Raw genomic sequence first — 11,197 nt, 5'->3', positions numbered from 1 at the left:
GCATCTTTTTTTCTCAGTGGAATTTCATATCCAACGGCAAATTGAATGCCAGTGTTCTAGCTACGCCTTAAAGAGCACGAGCTTAACAATATTTTTTTCACTTGAAAAAGACTGGAAAGGAAAACATTGGAACGGAAATTCAATTATGAGAACAAAATACAAATAAACATTATATATATATATATATATATATATATATATATATATATATATATATATATATATATATATATATAAATATATATATATACATATATACAGTATATATATATATTTTTTTTGGGGGGGGGGGCAATTTTTTTGGCAAATTTTATTCTATCGACCCCTTCCGGAGTATGAGAATTACAAAATTACACAAATATATATATTTTACACAAAAACTCTCTCTCTCTCTCTCTCTCTCTCTCTCTCTCTCTCTCTCTCTCTCTCTCTCTCTCTCTCCATACTTATCTACTTCCTTACCTACCTAAATTTAGTTCTATCGATCATAAAAAATTTGTTTACATAATTTTGTCATAAAAGTATACGAAATCTGTGATTAGTGACTAAATTTGTGGTAATATACGCGCCTTGTTTCGTAGTTTGGTCATTAGCAAGAAAATTACAAAACTGATGTCGAAATTACACTCAAGGTTTGAAGTCAATTTCTTACACCAACTCTTATTATGTTTATCGGTAAATAACTAAAATATTTTAACGTAATGTCTCTAAAATTGGATAATTGTGTCGTATCATAATGCATTAATGCATATGATTTTTTAAGTAGCTACCTGGATTCCAGTAATCGTTATGTTGTTTTTATTGTGCTTAGTGCTTTGCTGATGCCTCGTGGCCAAGTCGGTGGATTTTTTTTTTCTTTTTTTAATAAACAATCTTCATTTTTAGTCCTCCAGAATCAAAGTATTTTATAATTCGTGGGTATTATTATAATTAATTTTAAAAGTATGGATCTAGTTCTCCCAGAAACATTATTTTCTTAATCTCAAGAACTGCTAAATGTTATTATTCATCCTATATTCTTCAATGAGATATTGTAAAAATTGCCTTTCCTAAAATAAATTTTGTTCCCACACAAGCACCTCAGGTCAACGCATCCATGAAGCTAATATTAATTTCTATATCCTTGCTGATACAGAATATCTAATGCAACAGAAAAAAGAATGTCGCCTTAGATTAGTTTCGTGATAAACCCCATCACGAATTTTAGAAAACTGTAATTTTCCATCGGGAAAAATACTATACTTCTGACGAAGCACGAATAAGTCGCAGTTGAAGCAGGACAATACATGGTATGAAGCAAAATAATATTAAATAAAGGATCAGGCTATGAAGAGTCGGTATTAATTTCTTGGGTTGGATGATGGGCCTGGAGAGTCAAATTGTTGGGAACATTCACAAGTAATGATTTTGTTGAAATATTGGAGTAAGTGTTCTTGCCTAGAGTGAGACCTATGGCTATTCCTAATTCACTCCCTATCGTTTTGGGTGCATGACAGTAGCCTGATTCATAAGAGTCAAGTTGTGAAAAAAAAAAAATTAAATTATCACTCAGAAATGGACATTATATAGTCAATTTTTTTTTTTAGTGAGGCAGATTTGCACCGATTCTCCATCGGGAAAAATACTATACTTCTGTTGAAGAAGGGCAATACTTGGTATGAAGAAAAAAAGGATCAGGATATGACGAGTCGGTATTAATTTCTTGGGTTGGATGAGGGACCAAGAGAGCTTGTCAAATTGTTGGGAACATTCACAAGTAATGATTAAGTTGAAATATTGGAAGAAGCGTTCTTGCCTACAGTGAGACCAATGGCTATTCCTAATCCACTCCATATCGTTTTGGTGCATGACAGTAGCCTGATTCATAAGAGTCAAGTTGTGAAAAAGTTGTTAAATTATCACTCAGAAATGGAAATTATATAGACATTTTTTTTAGTGAGGCAGATTTGCACCGATTCTCCGTTGGGAAAAATTCTATATTTCTGTAAAACCACAAGTAAGGCGCAGTTAAGAAGTGCAAAACCTGGTATGAAGAAAAAAAAAAAAACTAAATAAAGGATCGGGAAATGAAGAGCCAGTATTAATTTCTTGGCTTGGATGTGGGCTCCATGGGAGCTTGTCAAATCATCGGGAACATTCACATGTAATGATTATTTTGAAATATTGGAGGAAGTGTTCTTGCCTACAGTGAGACCTATGGCTATTCTTAATCCACTTCCTATTGTTTTGGTGCTTGACAATAGCATGATTCATAAGAGTCAAGTTGTGAAAAAAACTTTAAATTATCACTCAGAATTGGACATTATAGAGTCAATTTTTTTAGTGAGGCAGATTTGCACTGATTCTCCATCGGGAAAAATTCTATATTTCTGTAAAAGCACGAGTAAGGCGCAGTTAAGAAGGGCAAAACCTGGTATGAAGAAAAAAATATCAAATTACGGATCAGGATATGAAGAGTAGGTATTAATTTCTTGGGTTGGATGTAGGCTGAGGGACAAGGGGAGCTTGTCAAATTGTCGGGGACATTCACAAGTAATAATTATGTTGAAATATTGGAGGAAGTGTTCTTGCCTACAGTGAGACCTATGGCTATTCCTAATCCACTCCCTATCGTTTTGGTGCATGACAGTGGCCTGATTCATAGGAGTCAAGTTGTGAAAAAGTTGTTAAATTATCACTCAGAAATGGAAATTATATAGACATTTTTTTAGTGAGGCAGATTTGCACCGATTCGCAGGGTGCCCTTTTAGCTCGGAAAAGTTTCCTGATAGCTGATTGGTTGGAAATATTTTTGTCCGAATACCATCGTTTTCAAATAATTACCAAGTAATGTGAATTGAAACTTATTTACTAACCTAAATTTTTCCCTCAGATATAGGTTTTTTTCAATAAATTATGTTAACGAATAAACATATAAAGTATTGTGAAGGTAAATCTAAATTTGATAACAACACCCGGCAGGCTGCATATATATATATATATATATATATATATATATATATATATATATATATATATATATATACAGTATATATATATATATATATATATATATATATATATATATATATATATATATATATAGATAGATATATACATATATATATATATATATATATATACTATATATATATATACATATATATATTTATATATTCATTTATATATATATATATATATATATATATATATATATATATATACATATATATATATATATACTATATATATATATACATATATATATTTATATATTCATTTATATATATATATATACATATATATATGTGTGTGTGTATATCTATGTATATATATCATACATATGTATATATGTATATATATATACATATATATATATATGTATATCTATAAATATATATATATATAAATATATATATATATATATATATATATATATATATATATATATATATATATATATATATATATATATATATATATTATATGTTTGTGTATGTGTGTGTATGTGCCTTACTTCTAACTGTAATTGAACAGCTCATAAGGTTTCTTCAGAAAGGCCCATAAAAGAAACAACGGAAAAATAAATAAATAATCATATTTCGACCAATACACATAGATCCTCTTCAAAGTCAGTAATGATGAGAAGCGGAGTCGACAGTGGCAGTTTATATAGGAAAGCAAAAATGTGTTTCTAATTGTTCTAAGAAATTTGTATCCAGTGCGCGGAAAGAATATATATATATATATATATATATATATATATATATATATATATATATATATATATATATATATATATATATATATATATACATATATATATATATATATATATATATATAATATATATATATATATATATATATATATATATATATATATATATATATATATTCATATGTTTGTGTATGTGTGTGTACGTGCCTTACTTCTATCTGTAATTGAACCGTTTAACAGGTTTCTTCACAAAGGCCCGTATTAGAAACAACGGAAATAAAAATAAATAATTATATTTCGACCAATACATATTGGTCCTCTTCAAAGTCAGTAATGATGAGAAACGGAGTGAACAGTGGCAGTTTATGGGAAAGTAAAAAGGCGTTTCTAATTGTTCTAAGAAATTTGTATCCAGTGCTGGGAAGGATAAGCCAAATTTTAGCTCAGCCAGGTGCGCTGACCAGGTGCGTCTTCATATTTTAGACCCGATCGGAGATTGTCTTGATCAAGGTCTATAGACCTTGGTCTTGATCAAGATCTGAGGTCTTGACCTTTGATGCATATCTGGTGGTCGGTCTCGATGGATTATCTTTTTATAAGAGGGTTGAGAAGGGTGTTGTCCACAATGTCAGCTTTCTATTTTCCGTCAGATAAGTTCATTGTGTTTGTTTGTTTTATGATGGCTGATTCCAGAATCTTCCTTCTGCACGGACAGGTACTTTTGAAAAGCAAAGATGACTCACTCCAGTTAATTTGGTGCCCTAAATCTCTAGGATGAACGAAAATCACAGAGTTTTCAAAGCCATACCTAACAGTTTTTTTAAGTTCGGAAAATCTTTGAGATAGAGAACGGCCCTTTTGTCCAACGTACACTTTTTCACAATCCTCACAAGGTACTTTAAAAACGCTGGATTCTATATCTCCTATTTAGATAAACATTAATAAGGGCGCTTCCTATGGTATTGGGATATGAAAAAAAAAAAAGGGTTCTCAGTTTTAATGTTATTTAGTATATTTTTAATCCCCTCTATACGTGGGATTTTTATCTTATTTTTAAAATCTCTTTGGTTAGTAACATCATGATCTTTATAACATATCGTGTTAGCTTTGTTGATGGCATTTTCTATGAAATATGTCGAGTGGAATAGCTGGGCGAGTTGTTTACGAATGATTTCAAATTCTTTACTGAAGTAGGCTTTAGAACAGATTCTCAAGACTAAAGAAACAGATTGCACGCTACTCCAATTTTTACAGAAATATCGTGATAACTAAGGAAATGAATGTGAAAAATAGGAAAAGTTGGTTTTCTATGCACTGTGAAACTGTACCCTAACGATTCCCTTATAATTAATATATCCAGAATAGCTAATTTTCTGTCTTTTTCCCATTAAGTTTTAAATTTTATACAATAGACTAGGGAATTTAAATTACTGAAAAATATATTAAAATCTTTCCACTATCATCCCAATATGTGAAAACGCCATCAACATAGAAAACTAACTTATTCTAATTTTTTTTACATTCGTTTTCTTAGTTATCATATTTCCAATTAGGGTTGTAGCTAAGCTATTACTATTATTATTATTATTATTATTATTATTGTTGTTATTATTATTATTATTATCATTATTATTATTAATATTATTATTATTATCATTATTATTATTATTAATTATTATTATTATCAATTATTTTCATTACTATTATTAATTATTGTTATTATTAATTATTATCATTATTATTATCATCAATAATAATAATAATAATAATAATAATAATAATAATAATAATAATAATAATAATAAGACAGATTCATAATTTAAGTAAGAGTTTTCATTCAATCTTTCAAAAGTGTCAATGGAAATGTTTCATATTTCTGATTATAAATCCTTTGATATTCATATCCCCATAAAAAAAGTGGAGGCCAAATTGTTGATTTTTTAACGGAAATATTTGGAATGCGAGTTCATCCATTATAATTCAATTTCACAAAAACCTATTCATGTTCCAATCCATGAATGCTTCCATCACAGTATTATGAGGTAAAAATCCGACCTTATTTCCCATTATAAACATAAAAATAAACATTAATAATCTTTTGAATAAATGTGTTCTAAAAATAATGTGGAGGCGAATTTATTACAAATGTGACAATGCGACAAGGCGTGATTGTTCCTCATCACGAATGTTTTTCCTTGGGCATTTTTCCTACATAGGGAGGAAATGTTTTTCTCTATCCATCAGCTCGAGGCCAAATACCACTATTCCTTCTTCTGTTTAGGTTACCAATGACCTATTAATCATGCAATGGCAACCCTAGGATCATAATGAAATAAGCACAAACGCAAGATTAAAAAATCAGAATCTACACTTAGAGAGCCATAAGTCTCTAAAGGAGTCGCATAACTTATCCGTTAGATGACCCTATAACCTCTCTGTAATCAACTTCTTAATAAATGGATTTACTAAATTGATATTTTGATCTACAATCATTAAATGTTAGTAATATAGATTCAAGGGATTAGGAATTCTCAAATACTTTTGAGAAATGTTGAAGAGAGCAAAGCATAAGATTGAAAGAACGAAATCACTTAAAATTTACTTCATGATAATGACAGAATGACAGAAAATAGGAATGATATCCAGATGAAAAGTAAAAGAGAACCATTATAAACTTTATATATATATATATATGTATATATATATATATATGTATATATATATGTATATATATATATGTATATATATATACATATATACACATATATATATATACATATATATATACATACAGTATATACATACATATATCGATATAAATATATATATATATATATATATATATATATATATATATATATATATACATATATATATATAAATATATATATATATATATATATATATATATATATATATATATATATATATATATATATATATATAGATTGATAGGCATTTACTTTCTGTTCATTGAAAATATAAATAAACTGAAAATTAATATTTGGTAAAGTTTTATGCACACGACTTCTAATCCCTTAAAGAATGGATAGATGCATTATGATTATGGAAATTACACCCATATATCTAATGCATTTCATATTTATTCTGTTTATTAGAGCATGATTAATAAATAATATTAATATTACTTGGTTTAGAAAATAAACTTTTAAGGGACATATCACACAATATTTTAGGAAGGCTAAACCCTGTCTCATATATACGGCCCAGAGACTATATAATAATCTCCCACGAGACATCCGAATGATTGAAGACATTAAGGCTTTCAGGAGGAAACTGAAGACTCTTATTCATCAGTCATACAACAGTGACGATTTACCAGTAAATAAACAATACGCAATATGAAATTTTAAATACTCTGAATGAACAAGGTAAAAGGACAGTGGAGGTCCTATAGAGAGTGGGGTTCCCCTGCTGTATGGGACCGGAAAAGCAGCCGTCAAAGTAAAGTATATGTCATCAATGTAAGAAATATGATGAAAAACCAACAACAATGGAATGAGTCGTCATGTAATTTTTACTACCTTTTCCTACATATATGTGGAACTCGTTTCCTAGAATTGGCACAGCCCACAAGATCGCTCTACCATTAAATCTTTATACGATAATTTCTGGGCAACTTCACCTCTTACAACAAAGTTTAATCTGTTTTTCAAGCCGTACAAGAGCTTTGCTGACATCAGAGAACACACCAAAGCTTAACATTCATATAATTCCTCGTACTCAGTATTTTAAATTCTGTGTAAAGGTTGCATGGCTATTGTCGTAAAGGATTTGGAATAACTTTGTATTGAAGAGGGTGAGGTTTCAGTAGCATTGAAGGAACTTTTTTTTTAAATTACATTTCTCGGAGAAGTGAAGTATTTTACTTCATTCAACTACCTAATGAAAATACCTTAAGAAATAATCGGATTTAATATTACACTTGGGATTTTTTTTCTACCTGTAGTTAAATTACAGTACAGAAAAAAGTAACATCATGAACGTATTAATGTCTTTTTTTTTCTTGAGATTTCATCAAAAAAATAATCTCACGCAGATACGTAAGAAGTTCCCAGAGATAAGACTAATTAGGTAGATTGCTTTTATAACATTCAACAATATTTCCTTCGCTCTATCCCCTAATTCTATAAACAAAATAATGCAACACGAATGAGTGAACTCGCAAAATCTTTTGAGTGAAATTAGAGTTACAGTGTTGCATGTTCATTTATAAACTAATATGAACATTAACGATATCTACATTATCTAGAAATATTTTACGCCTTTTCCATTTCCGAAATCAATTTATTTCAACACCTATTTATTTATTCATCCATTTAGCTATTTATATATGCTAGAAAAGTGAAGCTCTTGACACACACTATATAAACGGGACAGTGAGGACAAATCTCTTACGTTGCAGTTCAGTAAATATCGCTATGATTCTGGAATAAATTGAAACCAGTAAAATCTCAGAGAAAATAGTTGGCGAGCATTAAAATATCGAAAACCTAGTTTAAAATGGATGGATAAAAGTTGGCACAAAATACCGATTTTAAAACGTAGTGATTCAAATGCTTAAACTCTTTAATGTGATGAAATAGACAAAAGAATTTATAATAACAAGGAGTAAAACTAAACTAAAAGGTGACCCTTAAACAATATCCCAAAATACAATAACCTTTCCATTCTATTTGTTGTGCAAAGTTTTTTTTTTTTTTTTTTTTTTTTTTTTTTTTTTTTTTTTTTTTTTTTTTTTTTGGTATAGGTAATGAAACATGAATTCAAACACGCTCAATCCTTCTATTTTCTGCAGGCTGTAGTGTAAAACAAATGTTTGAGTTCTGGGAGACTATTTAAAGTTCTCGTTTTGAGTTCAGATTTGTGTTACGAAGTGATTATGATATAAAGAGCTCCAATATTCTCACACTTTTTATGAAATTCTTGTTAATAGTCCTTCCAGTACATCTTATTATTACGAATAGTATAATTATACATATTTAATTGTTCAAAAAGTCTTAAGTACTTTCATTCGAAATTTAGATATATCATACAGATAGTTTCTGCTTTTATACATGAAATCAGGCAAAAGAGATAAAAATGCGTAAACCTTCAAACTCTACTCTTTGTTTTTATATCATATCTTCAACAGAACATCAATTCCTAGGTTAGTTATAAGAACATACATATACAGTTTATACACACACACAATATACATACATACATACATACATATATATATATATATATATATATATATATATATATATATATATATATATATATATATATATATACGGACAGATAGATCAAATATGTATATGTATATAATATATTACATACATTTATATATATATATATATATATATATATATATATATATATATATATATATATATACTGTATATATTATCAGCTCAGTAAGAACACAGGGGTCCCATGCACCCCCATGATACATTTTTTCAAAACCCTTTTTTTTTTTTTTTTTTTTTTTTTTTTTTTTTTTTACAATCAGCGAGGTCTGTGGGAACGGAATTTCCTTTGTTCCCATTCCAAAAAAAAGTTCCACGTGGGTCGTTTAGCCGTTTTTTTGTCCGCCATCTTGGATTTCTTAGGACGCAAAAGTTAGAGATTGGGGTAATATAGAGGAAAATTTTCACATATGAATAAATTGATCACAGGTACAAATTAGGTATTATTCGACTGGGTATGACCTGCACTTTCACAAGAATTCATTAGTTATTCAATTGGTGTATAGATGACGTTATAAGGGTCAAAAGGCCACGTTAAAGGGACACATGTTATAATTCTTTCCTTTCACTGTTTTCCACCCTGACGCCTAAGTAAACAGATATACTGGATATTTTCTTTCCTTGGTGGAAAGTATACATATGTAGGAATTCTTAAAATAAAAAGAAAGATTTAACTTGAGTGCAAGGTTAACAATTCTTTATGAAAAAAAAAATCCGAAAAATATTGAGTAAATGTGGTTCTATAAGAGCTTTAGTGTTAGTGTTTCCTTTGCATACAAATGATTAATTCAAAGGTTTTGCAAATTAGTTCATGCTTCAAATATGGTTATTAACATTCGTTTTTTCTTTCAAGTTGAAGCAACTGATCGTGTAGTCTTCTTAGTGTTACAATACGTGCAGACCACTGTGATTTTAGATAAAGTTTTGTTTGTTTTGTTTTAGATATCTGTTGGTATGTCTGCCTGCTTGTATTTAACTAGTAAAGACTGAATGGACTAAAGATTAGATGGTTGTGGTGCACGCTTAGGTGTAGTTGTTAGTGGTGGCTACATCATGTCAAAAGCAAAGGAATGCAGAACTAATTATAGTTGCAATTTAGAACTGTAAAAGTCTACTCCTGTATGAATTTTACAAGTGAGTGTCATACAGTAACATGTTGAATTCATACCGCTTCAGAATATCAGGTGTCCAGCCCAGGAAAAGCTTAATATATTACATAGTCTATACGAGAAAGGGCTCCTTCAGCCTTATGATTCATCCACTTGTATGAAGACTGTGTTGGTTAATTAAAAAAAATCTTGATGTTGTGAGCTTAGAAATCACAGGCCATCACCAGAGATGTTATCAAGCCTTTACCAAACATCAGGATCGTATGAAATGTATTGCATCAGACGATGGACCATCAACAATTCGATCCTCTCGGAAACTGTCAACCTCTTCCAAGAAAGTTTTTCCGTGAAAAGCTTGAGACTAAAGTTTCCAGAAGGACTGGACGTTGTGTCCAGTTTGTATCCTACAATGTAAAGGCAGCAGATCGGACTTATATAGAATCCCGAGGCCTAGAAAGATTTGTTTGCAATAGAGGCTCGTTCACACAAGTCTTGTCATAGATCATTCAAACTGATACATATGAATCATTTACATGACCAAGCCAACAGAAGTATTGAAAACATGCAAGATGAAAAGCTAGAAGCTCATCAAAGCTCGTTTGATGTAGTTCAAGATCTTGTACGTGAGATGGTAATTAGACAGGAGGTAAAATTGGAACACTCCACCACATAATACACCCAAGAACTTGAGTGCTGAGGATTTTCATACAATGTTATACAAAGGTTTAATGATGTACAAAGGTTAGATGATTCATTTTCGTTAAAAAAAAAAAAAAACGGCTCATATATGTACAATTTCTCCCCTGCAAATTTAAAACCAACAGGGTTGTTATAGAGGTACAGGGCAGATAGTAATGAAAATTTTTGTTTTTTTTACCTTTGAGCCTTTAACTTGATCTTTTTACCCTTGATGACGTCATTAATGCCCTAATTGAATAATTAATGAGTCATTAGTGATTGTGCAGGATACAACCTCTCCAATGATATCTAATTTGTACCTGTGATCAATTTTCACCTCCGCCAACGAAGCTGGCAGGAGGCTATGTTTTCGAGAGAGAGAGAGAGAGAGAGAGAGAGAGAGAGAGAGAGAGAGAGAGAGAGAGAGATGCTATCCTTTTAAGATTCTATCAGCAG

Source organism: Palaemon carinicauda, chromosome 26 (assembly GCF_036898095.1).
Source record: "Palaemon carinicauda isolate YSFRI2023 chromosome 26, ASM3689809v2, whole genome shotgun sequence".
In the NCBI taxonomy this organism is placed as follows: domain Eukaryota; kingdom Metazoa; phylum Arthropoda; class Malacostraca; order Decapoda; family Palaemonidae; genus Palaemon; species Palaemon carinicauda.
Note: the sequence above shows the minus strand (reverse complement) of the source record.